The sequence below is a fragment of the Mustela nivalis genome, assembly GCF_964662115.1.
Source record: "Mustela nivalis genome assembly, chromosome: 7".
Taxonomy (NCBI): Eukaryota; Metazoa; Chordata; class Mammalia; order Carnivora; family Mustelidae; genus Mustela; species Mustela nivalis.
In genome coordinates, this window is record NC_139026.1 from 75,989,560 (window position 1) to 76,010,305 (window position 20,746).

The 20,746-nt window shown below is 39.0% G+C and overlaps 1 protein-coding gene and 1 long non-coding RNA gene across 2 annotated transcripts in view; both read left to right on the top strand.

The window, feature by feature from the left end:
• FGD4 (FYVE, RhoGEF and PH domain containing 4) overlaps positions 1-20,746 on the top strand; it is a 205,269-nt gene that overhangs the window by 64,472 nt on the left and 120,051 nt on the right. The gene's annotated exons all lie outside the window — the stretch shown is intronic.
• Positions 662-3,128, top strand: LOC309868605. Its single transcript, XR_014313747.1, has 2 exons — positions 662-824; positions 2,393-3,128. It is a non-coding gene; the product is annotated as an uncharacterized lncRNA (long non-coding RNA).

A 20,746-nucleotide genomic window follows, 5' to 3' on the forward strand; every position in this document is an offset into this window, starting at 1 on the left:
TGATACAGCAAAAGTGAACTGACCCTCAGTATTAAAGTTTGATTCTGACAATATCTAAATATCACAGGAAAGGCAAATTAGCATTTGGATTATTATGTAAATGTTGAATTCACATGATAAATCATTAAGTGTCTTGAGAAGTCTATGATTTATTAACTAAAGCATTGACTTTAATCAGTAATTTTTTCTGATATAATATCTGGCAAGGATGAGAAATTTGTTCCTTCGTAACGCTCCTCCTCTAAAATTCTGATGTTTTTATGAAGTTATTTGGCATTGTTAGGTAACCTAGGAAGGAAATAGAAGGCCCTTTTGCTCAGGAAACAGAGGGCATAAACACTATTTCACTGTGTTTTGCTTTTCAGCATTCTTTATGACTTTCTGATGAATGTGAAAAAAATCCCAAGACCATTTAAAGCCTGTTTTTAAAGGAGAGTTTGTTATGAAACTCTAGGCTATAACTGCTGTAAAATCACATGCCGTTGGCCCCATCCTTACCATTCCAACCCAGGACCGTAGAACTCTCTCACTACATTTTGAAATACCTTCATGGAATTTTGAAATGCTATACTTGCGTAGATCTTTGAGGCTACACCAGTGCTAGAAAAGTTATGAAACCTAGCTCTGCACTTCCTATTAGTTAGTTCTTCACCATGTCAGACAGAAGATGTGTGCGTGTCTGGTGTCTAAATACAGACTTTTAGGTTTTACCCATAAATCAGAGATCCAAATAATTGCTCCACAAGCAGGAAAAAAGTATGATTAATCAGAAGAATAAAAGGCACTGCTGGATGTTGTTGGAAAAAAGTCCTTTATGGGGGGCTGTGAGTATTGTTATTTTTGCAATTTCTATTTCTAAAATATCTCAGGTTAAAAACATTTGAAACTTTTAATATACAAAGTATATGAGTAGATGAAGTAACTGGTATTTGTCTTTTGGTTACTACTAAATGACAAGTAATTTGTCGCTATTAAAATTATCATGGCTCTTGTTTAGAATGGTTTCATGGTGTGGTTTTAGCATGAGGGTGTACTTTTTCTTTTTTTTTTATGGTCCATGTCTAATACCTTGAGGTAATGGACCTTCTCCCTGGGATTTATAGCGTAACAGTGTGCCCTTAGAGTGATGGAGGTGAGCTGTGCTTTGAGTGAAACTGTTGACCCTTCTAATCAGAGACTTACAACCTCTTACTATCTATTTCTAATATCCAGTTCTTCCTTCTGTTTCTAATACATAAAAGCTATACTTCAGTCAATTTCTTAAAACTCCAATCAATTTCTTAGAACTTATTTGTGTAGTTAATGTTCTCTTAGTCATCAATTATTTGGGGATAAGATTCCCTGTACTTCTTTTTTTTTTTTTTTTTTTAAGATTTTATTTATTTGACAGACAGAGATCACAAGTAGGCAGAGAGGCAGGCTGAAAGAGAGAGAGGAAGAAGCAGGCTCCCTGCTGAGCAGAGAGCCCGATGTGGGACTCGATCCCAGGACCCTGGGATCATGACCTGAGCTGAAGGCAGCGGCTTAACCCACTGAGCCACCCAGGCGCCCCAAGATTCCCTGTACTTCTAAAACATTAGCAAGGTACACTGATCATGTACAAATTTAAGGATTTCTTGAAATTACATGCTAGAGTCTGAATTCTAGTTCACTTGATCCTCTGTCATTATGGCTAAATAATGTTCTCATGGTCTTTTGTATTTCACTGAAAAGCTACTGAATGTTTTTATTCAAAAAAAGTTTTAAAAAGATTATTCTTAGGGGCGCCTGGGTGGCTCAGTGGGTTGAGGCCTCTGCCTTTGGCTCGGGTCGTGGTCCCAGGGTCCTGGGATCGAGCCCCGCATCGGGCTCTCTGCTCAGCGGGGAGCCCGCTTCCTCCTCTCTCTCTGCCTGCCTCTCTGCCTACTTGTGATCTCTGTCTGTCAAATAAATAAATAGAATCTTTAAAAAAAAAAAAAAAAAAAAAGATTATTCTTAGTAAGAAAGAAGATAAACATCAAGGTGCAACTAACATTTTGAGGTGTTTTTCCTCTTTGTTCTGTGAAGTTGAGGTCCTATTTTATGTAGATTTTTTAATCATGGTTCTCCATTCCCATGTAACATTATATTATTTCTTGTTACTAAAAATCTTTAGTAAAAATTCAGTAACTGTATGGTTCCATTAAAAACTAGTACATTAATTTAGTTAAGATGTCCTAGATATTTAAAATTTTTCAAGATTTTGGATTAAAAATAACTGAGAATACCATCATTTTAAATTAGAAGACTATCTTGCAAAGTGTGGGAATTGCACTTTACAATTGAATTGCACTCGCAAACATTGCATTAGGATTTCAAACAAATGTGTTGGGTTCCATATTGGTTTAAACTATGGATTTCACATTTTTTTCAGCTTTTGCTTCTGTGTGGCAGACAGCCTTGTGCTAGCTGTTTTTCAAATGTGGATGACATTGCTTTCTTTAGAGAGACAAACTGGAGTGGAATCTGTAACACTTTTGCAAATAAATGGATCACTGAGGAAAACTAAAAGAGGACTTCCCTAACTAAGGTTGATTCTTAGATGCACAACATCCTATGAATGGAAGACTAGATCCATGCAACAAAATAAATTAAGTAAGGGCTATGAAGATGTGCCTCAGAAAAACAGATTTACAGGGCTTTGGCCAGAGTTTTTCTCTTTGTTTCACTAGGTTAGAAGTGGCCTGGGATTCTCCTGATAATTCATCCACAGAAGAAAAAAAAGCTTCATTCCCTTCTTACGGAGCCCCTATGTCACTGACTTGGTCAGACAGAGTTCTGACCTTTCTTGTGGAATGACTGGAACTGAGTTTAGAGTTACTTTGAATTACTCATAAATTCTTTAATGTATCTTCTTTTTAAAACTTGATGGGCCTGATGATAAATTTTAATAGAATTGAACCAGCTATTCTATTTGACTACAGTCAAAATATGAAATTTTGGACCTTTCTCTTCAAGAAACTATTTTGGATCAGGAAATTTGATTTCAAGATTTCAGGAGACTTATTCTTTTTTCTTTGCCCTACCTCCACCTTCCCCTTCCTAGTTTAGACGGCAATATAAGTTAATATCCTAACCTTTCTTAATAAATGAGTAAAAATTTTACTGAATATATATTATACTTAAGAATAGTCATTTCTCTTAATATTTATTATAACTAAAATTTAGGATCTGGTTGCTACTAAATACAAGACCTTATACACACACACACACACACACACACACACACACACACACACACTCTCTTACATTAAGAAGTCGTCAATGTGAGATTTATTGTAGCACCTGTTTGTTTTAGTCTTTAATGACAAGTATGAATAGATTTATTTTTGAGACTAAAGTAGACTAAGAATTGGGCTGAAAACCGCAGTAGTACTAAGGGGCGTTTTGTCCCATTTTCATTCTTTTGTTTTTCAAACATCCTAACCTGCATATGCTTCTCTTCAGAGTGTGCATCCAGTGTGCATAGTTTCTAAGCATCAACTTTGTAACTGAACCATTTGGACTCCTGTCCAGTGTATGCACTAGTTGACATTTCTCCTGCCCATTTGTTTAATCTTTCCAATTCATTTGATCCTCTGGCATTAGAGGCGACAGCTGCAATTGCATATGGGTTCATGAAGTAGCTGGGTAACAAAATGCCATGAACTGATTCTTGTGTAGTTTTACCAGTGACTGAGTTGGCAACTTAGAAATGCTACAGATTGGTTTGGCAGGTCAGATGGAACATTATCTTCATAGGAAGAGAGTTTATATATTAAAAATTCTGGTATTGATCCTGACTGATAGAAGTTCCATTTCCTAAATCCTAGAAAATGTTTACTGAGCACCTATTAGATGTAGTGTTTTGTGTTATGTGCATATTACCTTTAGTCCTCAGATTAATTATAAGAGTAATCTTGTAAGACAGGTGATATGACCCTATTTTTCAGATGGAGAAAGCAGGTTTATGTACTCATGTCTACATATTTAGTATTACATGAGAAATAGCAGGGCTGAAATTCGTGTCCAGGATCATTTGTTTCCAAAGCTTGTGTCCAGTCCATTACACATTGTAGCAGTAGTTTTGTTCATTTTGAAAGGTCTTTATTTCCACGGATGGACATTGATCATTATGCTGAATGGTGCTATGAACATTTTGTACATGTCTTTTGGTGGAATTATTGGGTCACAGGGTATGCATATATTCAGCTTTAGGAGATGCTAGCCTAAAAGTTTTCCATAGTGGTTGTAGTGTGTGAATATTTTAGTTATTCCAATTCCTTGCCAGTACTTTCTGCTGGTTTTAAAACATTTTAGTCATGTGTCTAATGATATTATTTTGTTTGACTTTAATTTACATTTCTCTGATGATTAATGGTTTTTATGTACTTATTAGAGACCTTCTTTCTTGAAGTTCCCAGTCAAGACTTTTGCCCATTAAAAAAAAAATCAGATTGTTTTGTCTGAGTGCTTTGTGTATTCTGGATATGGTTCCTTGGACAGTGAGTTACAAATGTTTGTTTTTCTTTTAATGCTGTCTTTTTTATAGTTAGTGGTGCCCTTTCATCAATGATGTCCAATTTAAGTTTCATCCTTTAAAGTTAGGTCTCTGTGTTCTTTTTTAAAATTTTGCCTATCTGAAGGTGGTGAAGGTGTTTTCATATAGTATTTCTAGAAGCTTATTGCTTGTTTATAATTGTTTAACCTTTTAGGTCTATGATTCTTCTGAAATGGGTTTTTGTAAAAGCTGTGTGGTAGAAGGTCAAGATTTATTTTTTTGTGCCATATGGATCTTAAGTGGATTCAGCACCATTTACTGAAAAGACTGTCCTTCGCCTACTGTCTCTCAGTGTCAGTTTTGTTACACAATTTTAAGGGAGAATTCTGACATTTGACATTTCCAGAATCCAAACCATCTTAAATTCTCTTCATGGCTTTCCTTAAGTTGTCTCAAGTGCAGGCCGTGTTTTCTCTTTCCTCTAGCCTCACCTAGGATAGTGCCCTATACACATTGTAGGAAAGAGTAGAGAATTTGCCACTTGTGGAAAGGTTTTTATTGACAGAATGGCAGCCATCTGGGTATATATCACTGCAGGGGCAGGAAAAGGAAGTGGCTTGGCTTTGCTAGGTGGGAGCAGTGTATGGGCTTTTTTTGAGGCAAAGTCTTCCTAGCTGCACTTTTCACCTAAATTTCTTTACACGGAAAACTGTGGAGGTTTGGATTATAGTTCTCACTGGACTGAAAGCAAGAATCACAGGACTCATTCACCGAAAACATAGTTCTTTAGCTGCACTCTCTGATGCGTTCTATATTTGCTCGATAAACATACATGTTCCCCATAGTGGGGAACTTTCCCCCCCTCATTTGTTTGGTTTCATTGGTTTTTAATTTGATTTTTAAGTAAGCACAAAGAAAGCATCCATGAAGGATTTTTGGTTCTGGCCATGATGGAATAATTGGTATTGGAATACTTTTCTGCCATAAGAAAACTATAAAAATGGAAAGATATATGCAGCTTCGTGTGCTTATATTAGGAAAGAAGTTTTAGAATCAGTGACGGTAAATACAAGGAAAGGCATAAGAAACATGAAAGTGAACAATATGCAGTAGAGAACAGACAAGAGAGAAAATACAACAAAATGTTTCTCCGAAATATAGTAAGATTGATAAATCACTGTTGAGACCGATCAAGAATAAAAAACAATTCCAATATCAGGTTTCTTATAGATATTAAAGGGATAAGTAGTTACTAGGAGCAACTTAGATGCAATACACAAATTTCTTTGAAAGACAAATTAAGGTGGCCCCTGGGTGTCTAAGTCAGTTGAATGGCTGACTCTTGATATCGGCTTGGTCATGATCTCAATCAAGGCCCTGGATTGAGCCTGTGGCAGTCTCCTTGCTCAGCCAGGAGTCTGCTTGAGCTTCTCTCCTCCCTCCCCCCCAACTCCTGTATTCTCAATCTTTCTCTCTCTCTCAAATCTTAAAAATAACAGAAATTTTCCTTTTTAAAAAAAGGAAAGACAAACTGAGGAAACAAAACAAATGGGAAGAAACAGGAATTTGAGTAGTCATACAACCTACTAAAGAAGTTGAACTGGCAATTCAGAATTTTCAGAAATAATGATGTTAACATGACGTTGCTGAACCCAGAAACCATTGTGTTAGGCCGTGAGGTCTGTGAGGGCAAGGAATAACTTTCGAACCTCTTTATTTGCATGTGACATAACATTCTTGGGAAATGTTTGTTAAATAGAATTGATTGGATAACTCAGTACTAAGTAGAGAAATTTCTTCCCTTGAGAAACCCTACAATTCTTTACCTTTCTTTAGTAAGGAACTGAACTTTGATCTAGTTCATTTCAGAAAATGTGCACACCCTACTGAAATGAAAGCACTTTAATTTCTTGTGTTTGTGAAACTATAGGATTTGGAAGGCCTCAGGGTTTCCTTGATTGAACATATAAATCATGTTGGGTGTGAGTGTGGGCTGTGTTGGTCCCAGACATGATCCTTTAACCTAAAACCATAAATCTTGCAGTCATGAGTTAAACCAAAAGTAATGTGGATCCTCTTCCTAGCAATGGCAGTTTGGGGTGGGCTGGAAAGGGCAGATTGTGGAGGGCAGCGTGTGTGTGTGTGTGTGTTTCCTAGCATTACAGTTCTGTTGAACACTATGTTGCCCATTTAAGAAAAAAACCTTTTATTTATTTTGGTGGGTGGGGAAGGGACAGAGGGAGAGAGAGAGTCAGCATGGAGCCCCATGTGGAGCTCAGTGGACTTGAGATCATGAATGGAGCAGAAATCAGAGGCTTAGCCTACTGAGCCACCCAGGTGCACCTATGTTGCCCTTTTTTTTTTTTTTTTAAGATTTTATTTATTTATTTGACAGAGATCACAAGTATGCAGAGAGGCAGACAGAGAGAGTTGGGGGAAAGCAGGCTCCCTGTTGAGCAGAGAACCTGATGTGGGGCTCAATCCCAGGACCCTGATATCGTGACCTGAGCCAAAGGCAGAGGCTTAACCCACTGAGCCACCCAGGTGCCCCTATGTTGCCCATTTTTTTTTTTTTTAAAGATTTTATTTATTTATTTGTCAGGCATAGAGGGAGAGCGAGCAAGTGAGCACAGGCAGACAGAGAGGCAGGCAGAGGCAGAGGGAGAAGCAGGCTCCCTGCCGAGCAAGGAGCCCGATGCGGGACTCGATCCCAGGATGCTGGGATCATGACCTGAGCCGAAGGCAGCCGCTTAACCAACTGAGCCACCCAGGCGTCCCATATGTTGCCCATTTTTAAAGAAAGAATCAAATTATAGCACTCCAGTTGCTGCTTAAAATTCATGAGTTTCATCTTGCATGAGACATTAATCAGCTAACAGTTAAAAATCCTCCAAAGTGAACAGCATTTAGGAGACTATTAGAAACCTTATTAGAAAGTCAGATAGCAACTCTGCACAATAAATTAGCTTAACCTACAGAAGAAAATGGTACATCAGCTGAAAATAAGTCTCCTTTGAATTGGGAGGCAACTCTTCTTGGGTGGAAAGTTTTGTTTATTTGAAGAAACTTGAAATGACTATACTGGTATTTATTGGACTGTAACAGAAATTATGTTCCTTAGCTGTACCAACCACTACAACATGTTAAATAGCTTAATTATATATCAAAGTCACTTTTTAAAAAGATTTTATTTATTTAAGAGAGATAGCACACAAGGAGGGGTGGGGGAGGGAGAGAGAATCTCTGGCAGACTCTGTACAGAGCACAGAGCCTAATGGGGCGGGGCGGGGGTGGAGGAACCTTGATGCCACGACCCTGGGATCATGACCTGAGCTGAAATCAAGAGTCAGAAACTTTACCAACTGAGCCACCCAGGTGCCTCACAAAGTCACCTTTTTAACCCCATCTACCCTGACATAATTAAGAATAAATTATTTATTTATTTATTTATTTTATTTAATTAAGAAGAGTTTGCTTTTTTAAAAAAAATTTCGTAAAAATTTCTTTAAAAAAAAAGATTTTATTTATTTATTTGACAGAGAGGGATACAGTGAGAGAGGGAACACAAGCAGGGGGAGTGGGAGAAGCAGGCCTCCAGCTGAGCAGAGAGCCTGATGCAGGGCTCGATCCCAGGACCCTGGGATCATGACCTGAGCCAAAGGCTGACACTTAATGACTTAGTCACTCAAGTGCCCCTAAATGATTTCATAGAATTTCTTAAAGAGCACAATATTTAGAAAAATTCCAATCCTGATGTGTATTATATGAATGTTTTAAAGGAAAGGCATCAAAATATTGGTCATGATTATATCTACATGATTGCTTTATAGGTGATTTTAATTTTATTTCTGTAATTTCTTAATCTGTAAAAATACATTGCTTTTTAGTCATTAAGATATTTTTGTTTAGTAATATTTGCAAGAGTTAACTAAAAATAGAATTTTTTTTCACGGTGAGCATAGCAGTTAAAATTCGTTGTACTTTGGGGGTTGGGGAGGCTGGCTGGCTCAGTCAGTAGAGCATGTGACACTTTTCTTCTTTAAGATTTTAATTTATTAGAGAGAGAGAGAGAGCATGAAGGAGGAGGGGCAGAGGGAGAAGCAGACTCCCCACTGAGCTGGAAGCCTGTCACAGGACCTGGTTTCAGGACCCTAGAATGGTGACCTGAGCTGAAGGCAGAATCTTAACAGACTGAGCCACCCTGGTGCTCAGAGCAGGTGCCTTTTGATCTCAAGGTCCTGAGTTCAAGTCTCATGTTGGGTGTGGAGCCTACTTATAAAAAAGAAAAAGAAAAAGAAAAAAGAAGCCATACTTTTTATTGAAATACACTTAGAAACATGTTAACATAGTGCATATCTGAAATTGCTATAATTTTTCATACAGGTAAAGCAGGATATGTAATACATTGTTTTTGTAAAAATAAAACTTTTGTTATATACATCTGTATGATATATGAATGTGTAGAAAAGAGTTCAGAATAAGTACCGCAAAACAGTAATTAGGGGTTATCCAGAGATAGTAACGTAGTGAGAGTAAGCTGCTTAATTGCCTTTTGCTTATTTTTTTAAAAAAATTTTTTTTCTGGGGTTGGTGCCTGGGTTCTCAGTCAGTTAAACATCAGCCTTTGGCCTTAAACAGAGGCAGCCTTGCTCTCCAGGGACAAGGCAGTGAAGGTGGAGATGTATGAAGAGAATGTAACTGGAGGCTTACGAACTGGCCAGCTATTTTCAACTCCAAGATTGGCTGACTCTGCTGTTTCTTGTTTTTTTTTTTGTTTTGTTTTGTTTTTTGTTTTAAGATTATTTATTTATTTATTTGACAGAGATCACAAGTAGGCAGAGAGGCGGTGGGGGGAGGTAGGGGGAGGCAGGCTCCCTGCTGAGCAGAGAGCTCGATGTGGGGCTCGATCCCAGGACCCTGGGATCATGACCTGAGCTGAAGGCAGAGGCTTAACCCACTGCGCCACCCAGTCGCCCCGACTCTGCTGTTTTTGAGAGGAAAACCCCATAGTGTGATCACACTGGAATAGGATTAGGATTTAGATGACTGCCAGGTTTGTGTTGTGAGGTAAAGTCCGGGTCATAGCCAGGGAACATGGAGATCTGGTGTCAAAGTCACCAGTCACTGTCCAGCCACCCTGTAGGAGACCAAAGAAATAGGAAAGTGCCAAAAGAAAGTTAAAAAAATTTCCCTTGATTTACAGTTTTGCTAAGGCAGACGTCTCTTTTTCACTTTTCCCACTGAAAGCATCTAGGATATTAGTGACCTCTGTAGGATCCCTTATTATCTCCTGGGCTGCTAGCCATCTTTCTTTTGAGCCCCCTCATTTGTCCTGGACGAAGTGTGATATCCTGATGAGTCGAGATCATTAGTCCTAGATACAGGCTTACTGCCTGCTTGTTTAAGACCAGCAAACATACCTGCTCAACTTGCTTCAGAAATTCGTCACCTATTTCCACTCCCATTCACTCAGATGTGTTAGGGACCTGGCTTCATGGCCACTTCCCACATAGGTTACAGAGGTGTAGCCCATCTTTACGCGGTCTTCTTTCAGTCCCTACCCTTTTTTATTCTTTTCATTTGTTCTTGCAGCAAAGATTTAATGAGCATCTACTTTGGGCCAGACCTTAAAGAGTCCTTAGTAAACAAAACAAACGTTCCTTATTTAAGGAGTTTACCATCTAGGGTAGGAACCCGAAAATGAGTGGAAAAAGAACAAACATTTAATGTTGGGGAGTGATTAGTGCTATTAAGCAACAAAGAGACGAAGGTGTTGGGGTCGGTAGAAAGTCACAAGAGATAGGGTTGTGAAGTGACGTGGCATCTAAGCGCAGACTTGTATGGAGTGTGTTACAGAAGCAAGAGGAAGATTTGGGGAAATGTTCTAGGCAGAGGGAACTGCAAGCGCAGAGGATCTGAAACAAGAATGAGGTTTGGCATCCGAATGTGGTTGGGAAGTATTTAAATTCCTGTACAGTTGTTGGGCGGACTATATGACGGCTGTTAAGGCCTTTACTCTGACCCACCTCCTGCTCTATGCTTAGTAAGATATCATTTACATTGGTTTTTTGTTGTGTGTGTGTGTGTTTTTTTTTTTTTTACATAAAGGGATGAAAAGCTTCTCTTCTGCTAATGGAGTCCATGTTTGAACTGATAACTACATATTTTGCCCATGAATTGCTGTATAATATCTAAGCACATTTGCTTGGGATGTGTTTTATGAATTTATTCAGTGAACATTTACTGACCTTCTCGGATTAATTGGTTGTGACCAAAGAGGGAGAAGGTAGAGAAGGAGTTGCTGATACAAGAGAAGAAAGGAGTTGCAGGAGAGCGTCCTGGAGAACCAGGAGAGGTGGTAGTGAGGTGGCACGGGAGGAAGGAATGTTCAGAGAAGCACAAGGTCAGCACAGCCAGACATAGGCAGGAAAAACAGTGTAGGGATACGGGAACGTAACAGTGCAACCTGCGGGTTGGGCAACTGGAATGTCCCTGCTGATCTTGATGAGAGCAGGGTCAGTGCGTGTGGGTCAGACAGAGGTGAGCTGAGGAAGTGGAAGCAGTTGACTGTAGAGGTCTCACCTTTTGAGAAGTGCAAATGAGAAAGAAAGGAGCAAGATTGGACAGCTTGACAAGAAAATGAAGCTCAGAGGGGTTTTGTTTTTTATTTTAGAAGAAACTTTTAAGTGTGTGTGTGTGTGTGTGTGTGTGTGTGTTTCATGACAAGAAATGCTATTCTTGGCTCACAGAGTAAACAGTTGTTTGTGTATGTGTCCCATCACTCTACTTTCAAACATGATTAAAACATCTTAGACCTGCATAGTTTTCCAGGTATTCAAAGAGAGTTCACCTGTGTGATCTTGAACTTCTTGAGAGGAAGGTACCAAGTATTGTGCCTAGGTTTCTTAGATGCAAGTCTCAAAGCTCAGGTTGGAGCTCCGGAGTCACCCCACTAATATTTTAGGGACAAGAAGTTTAATCCTGGGGCGCCTGGGTGGCTCAGTGGGCTAAAGCCTCTGCCTTCGGCTCAAGTCTTGATCTCCGCCTCCGCAAGGAGTCTGCTTCCTCCTCTCTCTCTGCCTGCTTGTGATCTCTGTCTGTCAAATAAATAAATTAAAAAAAAAGAAGAAGAAGAAGTTTAATCCTTCCATCCCATCTTGCCCAGAATTCGGCAGTCTGTATTCACAGCATTAACTAACCAGGATTTGCCCCCCACCCCCCCATTCAGCCAGTTATCCTCTGGTTGCCTCAGAAAAGAACCCAGGGCATTTAGAAATAATTTACAGGGCAGATGAAGAAACTTTTCAGAATATGCTGTTAGGTCCCATGTGCCACACACACCCTTCTCCCCCACATGTGCATCTTCATACGTATACCCCCTCACACACACACTCCTGCCACACATACCACACACGCGCACACACACACCTTCCAATGTTCACAGTTGAGTTTACCTCAGTCCTAGTCTTAGAGGATTCTTGCTCACAAAGCCTGGCTACTCTTTTCAATACTTTCCTCTCTGGGGTTTGGGCTTATGATAGAAAGATAAAGCTAGGTTGAGAGAATTGATTTTATAAGACCAGATAGGCCATAAATAAATCTCCAGGTTTCAACAATAAAGGTTCGGTTGATTATTTTTGCAGGATTTGCTTTCCTTCCTAACAAAGGAAATCCTGTACAACTTAAGCTCAATAGTTTTGAATAAATTTGATCAAAAGTAATAGTGGTTTGCATGGGTTATCTTTCAGGATATTTATTTTTTGAGCTATAAGTGTTAATTATTGAGCCTTGAGTTTTACGAGCACAAAACCTGGGTTGTCATTTTCACTCTGGCCTTATCTCAGTCTCTTAAAATAAAAGAATTCATCATTTTGATCATTTTGATAATTTTATGGAATGACATTTGTGTGATGTATCTTTGCCACTTCCCTAGCACTATAAATCTATCACTGCTTTACCTTTTTTTTTTTTTTAAGATTTTATTTATTTGACAGACAGAGATCACAATTAACCAGAGAGGCAGGCAGAGAGAGGAAGGGAAATAGGCTCCCTGCTGAGCAGAGAGCACTATGCGATGAGATGTGGGGCTTGATCCCAGGACTCTGGGATCATGACCTGAGCCGAAGACAGAGGCTTTAATCCACTGAGCCACCCAGGTGCCCCTATCACTGCTTTATCTTGTTAGCACCATACCTGCTCTCACCCCTGCACCAGAGGTAAAACTGTTTCTTAAACATGCTGAGGACTCCTTTGGAAAAAGGAGCCTGTGTCTCCTTTTTCTTACCTATGGAGTTTAGGTTGGCACTTTGCAAACTGTGGAAACCTAATGTCTTGCTTACATAACATTCTTTGTTCTTATCTCATTTTCCACTTATTGAACCCTCTCATAAACATGTAACTTAAATGTATTTACTAATGTAATTAATTAATATAATTATTACATTAGCAGAAATGTATATTATATTAGACATAGGTACTCCCTGTAAAGAGTCTTCAACTTTCATATATTTCTGGAATTTTCTTACACAAGAATTTAAAACATCTAGATTCCAACTTAAATGAATCACTTCTTTTAAAAAAAAATGTGGGTACAAATGGAGAATGGGGAGAGCAACAGACTAGGACCCAATGCGTGGGTTTTAGAGTCAAAGTGAAGGATTTGGAAGGAGAGGGAATATTACCCTATGGAAGACAGCAGTAGATAATCTAATGATGTGAAAAATTGGATCCCGTTATTCACATTGGACTATGACATTGTTCTTCTGATTGTAAATAAAAATATCCCTGTGGAGTGCTTGGCTGGCTCAATTCTTGATTTCAGGGTCATCAGTTCAAGACACACATGGGGTATGGAGCCTATTTAAGAAAAAAAATCCTGACGCATTGTTAGACCTGAGTCTATCTGATGGCTGGACTTGCATGGAAAATGACTAGTATATGAGACCCCTGATATAGATTTATCCTCCTTATAATTGTTTTCTTTACAATATGGTAGCAAGTCCTAGAAAGGAAAGTACTTCTTTCAAATGCTAACCACAAGAGAGGAATGATGGGCAATTAAAAAAAAATTTACTTCCATCAAATCAGACCAGATTTGTTACTGTATCATCTTAACCCCTTGCAAACTAGGCAGAAATTTTCCATTTGTTTATTTCCATTTTATTTTATTTGTTTTCATTTATTTTCTTTTGCTCATAATATGCTCTTTACCCTGCAAATACATTTTTTAAAAAAATTATTTAAATTCAATTAATTAATGTATTATTAGTTTCAGAGGTAGAAGTCGGTGATTCATCAGTCTTATATAACACCCAGTGCTCATTATATCACATGCCCTTCTTAACGTCCATTACCCAGTTGCCCCATTTCCCCCATTCCCCCCCCCCCCCCCCCGCTACCCTCAGTTTGTTTCCTATGATTAAGAGTCTCTTATGGTTTGTCTCCCTCTCTGGTTTTGTTTTGTTTAATTTTCTCCTCTCTTTCTCTATGCTCCTCTGTTTTGTTTCTTAAATTCCCACTTAGGAATGAGATCATATGATAATTGTCTTTCTTAGATTGACTTATTTCTCTTAGCATAACACCCTCTAGTTCCATCCATGTCATTGCAAATGGCAAGATTTGGAGGTTTTTTGATAGCTGCATAATATTCCTGAGTTTGTGTGTGTGTGTTCACATCTTCTTTATCCATTCATCTGTTGATGGACATCTGAGCTCTTTCCGTAGTATGGCTATTGTGGACATTACTGCTATAAACATTCGGGTGCAATGCCCCTTTGGATCACTACATCTATACCTTTAGGGTAAATACCCAGTAGTGTGATTGTTGGGTCATAGGGTAGCTCTATTTTCAACTTTTTGAGGAACCTCCATACTGTTTTCCACAGTGGCTGCCCCAGCTTGCATTCCCACCAACAGTGTAGGAGGGTTCCCCTTTCTCCGCATCCTCACCAACATCTGTCATTTCCTGACTTGTTAATTTTAGCCATTCTGACTGGTGTGAGGTGGTACCTCATTGTGGTTTTGATTTGTATTTCCCTGATGCCGTAGATGTTGAGCACTTTTTCATGGGTCTGTTGGCCATTTGGATGTCTTCTTTGGAGAAATGTTTGTTCATGTCTTCTGCCCATTTCTTCATTGGATTTTTCATTCTCCGGGTGTTGAGTTTGATAAGTTCTTTATAGATTTTGGGTACTAGCCCTTTATCTGATGTGTCATTTGCAAATATCTCCTATTCTGTCAGCTGTGTTTTGGTTTTGTTGACTGTTTCCTTTGCTGTGCAAAAGCTTTTGCCATTGTTTCCTTTGCCTACATATTTGTTCTAAACCATTGTTTTAAAAACTAATTGCAAAAAAAAAGTCAAATTAAAAACAATAGAATGTTCATTAAGAATACAAAATTCTTGGTAACACGGTATAAATATCTGAGAAAATGTCACCTCTTTTTGAATGTTGTATTTTGTGTTTCAGTGTCTGTACCTGGTTAGTGCTGTTTTTTAATTTGGTGCTGCTTAGGCAGAGATGATAAATTTGATTTCCAATCAGGATAGGTCATTTGAATCTGTTTCATTATCATACTCCAACCCTGACAATATCCAGTCACTTAATCATACAAACCTTTTGTCTAGAGGAGTTTCATTAAGAGTAGAAAGTGCCGAAAGTGTGGCACTGGTGACAGGGTCACTCAGAGTGTGCCCTACGTGGGATCCACTTACCACCTTACCTGGTACTTCAGTAACACCTCACATTCAAAACTTTATCATGGCACACATGAATTTTAGTCTGGGTTTCCTTCTGGAAAATAAATACTTGTTCTGCCCTTTCTCCTTTTCCTCTGAAACTAGTAAGAACGAGGAAGGACCCTCTTCCTCCAACATTCATTCTTACTATTTCAGAAGAGAAGGAATGTTGGAGATGATCTAACCTAGCTCCCTTGTTTTGTGATGGAAGCGCACAGGATAGAGAGGACAAAATGGCGTGCCTATGTCATGAGTGGCTAAGCAGGCAGTCCAGGCTTCTGGATTTCTAATTAGGGAGTCTTTCTGTCATGGGGCATTACAAAATCTAAGAGCTTAAAAACATTATTGCCAAAATATGTCCCTATGCTTATGTGCTTGGAGGGCATAGCCCCTCAGCTCACTGGAGTGTGCTGCCTGCAGGACATTTTAACATTTCTAGACAAGCACCGTCACATCTATAAAACACTGTGGGAACTATATTAGCTCTAGGTGTTTCTGCTTTAGTATTAGATTGAACTGTATTTCTTTAGGAGACATCCAAGTTTTGCAGAGCTGGGGTGTTGGCAGGTTATTGTGATAACAAGCAAATACCTGTTAAAAATCCATGTGAAGCAAGAATGAGGAGGGCAAGGTCTACTATTAGATCCTGTGGTGTGAGAGGTTTTGCGGGACCCAAACCCAACAGGGACCCACATGCCATTAGTAAGTAGACATAGTGATTTAAGAGTGGAGTAAGAGTATTTTTCAGGGTACCTGGGTGGCTTAGTCAGTTGAGTATCCGACTCTTGGTTTCACTCCGTCAGAGTCTCAGTCATGGTGTTGGGGTCTTGGAATCAACCCCAAGTCGGGGTCCATGTTCAACGTAGAGTCTGCTTGTCCCTCTCCCTCCCTCTCTGCTTCTCTCCTCACTGGCACATGTGCGTATGCTCTTTCTCTCTCTCTCTCTCTCTCTCTCTCTCTCAAATAAGTAAAATCTTAGAAAAATTTATTTTTTCCGAATGTTTTATATTACATTTTCAAATGATGCTAAGTTGCTGGGTTAGAAATCGTTATTAAGTTGTTTATACCTAAACACGAAGTAAATGAGCCCGTTAGGGATGTCTGTTGGCCTGGAGTGCCTTGAGAGGCTAAGGGCTCCATAATTTGAAAGAGGTTAGGGACCTCTGACTTAAGAGTATCTTCTTGCTAAGAAAGAGATAAAGGTTGACTAAGGGGGAATGAAACCAGGTACATTCAATAGTGAAGGGAGATAGAACTATGCTCACAAGGTTATTTCCTCCCTTAGCTGGCATAGTCGCTACTCTAACAGATTCTAGGCAGTGATGTTGCCCCCATCTGAAGAAGATAAATTATTGGGCCTCTTTGCTTCCAACACTTTTTCAGCTTGAGAACCTTTCTAAGGATTGTTGGCTCTGTCACCTGCCCTACAGTTTACATTTGGAGGTCCTATTACTAGATTCTGGGCAATGTGGCTTGAGGTGCTGTTGTTGTAGACAATGTCAGAGTACCCAGAGTTGACTATGGTTCTGAAGAGGACACTGTTGTTGACATGCCTTTCTTGAATCTGCCACTGTTTTTTCTTTCTCATGAATTCCCATAGAATCAATTCTCAAGAAATTGTGAGTCAAGTTATTTTTAGATTTTTTTGTTGTGGCTTGCTACTTAGTAGATCCACCCAAGAACATAGGGGAATGAATAGTGAAGAGGCCGTGTAGTAGGAATAAATATTATTTTTAGAAAGTAATCATTCCTGGGCGCCTGGGTGGCTCAGTGGGTTACGCCGCTGCCTTCGGCTCAGGTCATGATCTCAGGGTCCTGGGATCGAGGCCCGTATCGGGCTCTCTGCTCAGCAGGGAGCCTGCTTCCCTCTCTCTCTCTGCCTGCCTCTCCATCTACTTGTGATTTCTGTCAAATAAATAAATAAAATCTTAAAAAAAAAAAAAAAGAAAGTAATCATTCCTGATATTAGGAATTTTGGAAAATAGAAGAAAGGACAATATCACCAATATTTCTTCCTCACAACTGCTCTTATAATTTTGAGATAGGTAAGCCTAGGCTTTTGTTCCTAAGAATCTTTTCCTTTTTATGTAGTTGTTCATAGTGAGTGTTCAGTTATGTATTTATTTTTCCCCTTTTACTTCCAGGAGGGAGTGTAGCAATAATGACTTAGACCCTAGCTTTGGCCACAAATGAGGTTCAAATTTTAGCCTTGAGACATAGGACACTGAGCTGAATTTCTGAGTCTGTGTTTCCACACTTAAAAAACAAGGATAATAAGATCTACTTTAAAGTCCCTCTGAAGTTTGAATAAAATATTTGTAAAGTGCTTATTACAATGCCTGGCACATACTAAGGGCTCATTGTATATTGTTATTAATATGCCATCATCATTCTCCTCATTTTTGTGACTTTATTTTTAATAACCACATGATATTCCATCAAGCACGCATTCTTGTGTAATCATTCACTTATTATTTAGATTGTTAGGTTGTCTCTAAAGGTGCAGTGGAATAAAAAATTCTGCAGCAAGCTGTTACTCATTGCAGATTTAATAAGTGCTCGTGATACACAAGGACCTTTGCTTGGCACTGGGAGCACAGAGTCCATAGTGGAAGTCCCTGGCCTTGAGGGGCTCACAGTCTGGTGGGGTTTGGGGGGATGTGTACAGATAACTGGCCTGTGGGAAACACCATCGCTGTCCGAGTTACTGAGAAAGTGCTGAGGAGAGGACAAAAGGGCAGACTGCTTGGAGAGCTTGGGGAAGGCAGGAGAAGGTTGTAGGAAAGGAGTTGAGTGAGTTAATGGGAGGGGGCCCGGTTATCAAGGGCTTTTTAAGCCGTCACAGAATGGGACTTGTATTAGTGCAATGGGAGTGGCAGTTTTGAGAAGAGAATTGGCATTGTCTGTTTAGGTTTGCAGCCTGTAGAAGGTGAGATGGAAGCAGGGTTTAATTAGGAAGTTATTATGAGACCAGGTGGTAAGAAGTGGCCAGATTGGAAGAAATAGCTCATGACATGAGCTGTCAGGTTGGATGAGAATGTGTCAGCGAAGGCTGGGAGGTGGGCTCTTGGGTGTTAGATTGAATGATTGCAGGAGTGGAGTTGCCATTTCCAAAAACAAGGAAGGATACAGGAGGAGTAGGTTTGGGGAGACAATCAGAAGTTGAGTTTGGGGGACTTAGATTTGAGATATTTATTAAACATCCAGGCAGAATAGGTAATTAGATTAGGAATTCAATGAGAAAGAGGTTTTTCCTGGAGATATAATATGGGAGGTATCAGTATGTTGTATTTATAGCATGTTTTAAAAACTTGGTATAGTTATTTTACCTTTTATTACTTATCTCATATAGAATTTTCTTTGGTATTTTCATCTTTTTGAAATCCAAATAAACTTTAGAGTCACTTTGTTAAATTTATTTTCTAAAGTATGTTGGAAATTTTACTACTACACTCTGCGGTAATTGGGAAAACTTGGCGTCTTTCAAATAGATATTTCTATTCAACAAAATACTAGGTGTCTTCATTTCATTTTCCTTTACCCCTTCTGGTAAGAATTCATTCTTTTTCGCCAGGTAGTTCACACAAATTTCTTGCTACTATTCTCATGAATTGTATACTTTGCCTTGCCCTTGTTAGTAATTCCCCTTTCGTTGGTATTCTGATAGTTTTTGCTCTTCTAAAGGAATTGTATTAATTTATTGGATAGTTCACTGAGCTTCTGGTACTATAAATAATAGCCTACTTGATTTCTGTTTTTTTTTTTTTTTTAAGATAGAATCATCATCTGCAAATAATTTAGTCTCGTTCCTTTCGATATTTGTCTCATTTATGTTCTTGCCAGGAAAAGAACTCCTCAATTTAAGATAGGAAGTAACTGTGAAGGCAATTAATACCTACTTCTAGTCATAACGTAAAAGTTTTGTTTTCTTTTTACCTTAGGCTTATCCTAATTATTTCTTTGCTGTTTTAAAATTTTATTTCTGATGGATTTTTGGAGTATCTGGAGTTTATCTGTTTTAGATTTGTGCGTTACTTCTGATAGTTGGTTTTGGTGTGAGGTTGTACTTGGTTTTCAGCCATTTTGCTCCTTCAAGGACTTACCCTCTGATTTCTTGAGCTCCACGGGTTGAGGGGAAAGCTGTTTCCCTGCTGACCCAGCATTTAACTTTCATGATTGCAGAAACAAATTAAACCTGTGGGAAGCACCTAACGAAGAGATTTCAATCCCATAATTGGGTAAGGCTCTAATGAAAAGTTTAAATTTAATAGCCTTCCCCTCAACCCCCAAAATCCACAAACACAGTAAAAATGAATATGTTATTTTTTTAAATGACTAGGTGCACATTTATAAAACAATTGGTTTTGAAAACTTATTTTCAAACTAAGGTAGTTCAGCAAATTTAAAAGTTATATTGTTTAAAATAAATCTAAATACAAAACCAGTTCCACTTCTCATGTGGATTGCAAATCAGAAAACGATTTGCTGATGCAGCTTAGATTTCTAGACTGCTTTATCTTGAATTTTCAAGTTAACTTTCAAGTGTTATTTTCTGTTTCTCAAGTTAAGCTGCTTGTGACCTTTCTCCCTGAATGAGCAGTAGACATTATCTGAAACGTTAGGACTTTGAACCACCAAGGGTAGATTCGCTGAAAAGCTTTTAATTGGCCTGCATTGCCTTGTTTAAATAGCCAAACACCTGCTAGGCAAGCCCTTGCGCATGTGAGTGGCTATATGTTGCTTCCTTTAGGATTTGCAAGGCTGGAGCACAAAGACAGTGATTGTTACCCAATAAGCTGTAGTCACACACTTCTACCAATCGCCTTAGGAGGGCTGGTTACCATGGAATCCACCATCTGTTCACTCCCCGCTGGAATGTGATTATCCTTGCTGGGCTGGGAACTGGGAAGCGTGTGCTGTGTGAAATTATCTGCAATGGACTGGGTTAATGCGAAGCTAGATTTGGCTCGCTGGAAGAACAAATGAAGGGAGTTTTACTTAAACCATTTGTGACTTCTAATCAAGAGGAAAACATCCAGCTTTTATAAGGTAAGTAACCCCAGTTCTCTGTATCCAGTTTGTACTACATTTGGTGTGGGGCACTATCTCCATGTGGTCCCAGGAACCGGAGCTAGAAGCTCTTCTGGAACACATCTCCAGCATTATACACTTCTCTTGTATTGAATCTGAGCAGCTTAATTATGCCTGTACAATTTTATGTTGATGGAAAAAATGAAAGAATTGCATTTTAATCATTTTAAATGCTTTGTGCCTGTGAAATTGTGTTATGACCTCTGAAAGGGGCAAAGAGGCAGTCATTTTTAATGGTGTCTGAGAGTGAATTATACCCATATTCTTTTTGAAATACGCCCATGGCCACAGCGTGTTCTTATGCCTGTTCGTTCAATAAGAAAAGGTCTCAGGTCAGGGACATTTGTAGGTTATGGTTTAATTAAGGATTATTCTAGCCCACATGGCTGACCTACCACTACTAGCTCATGTTTTGAAATGCA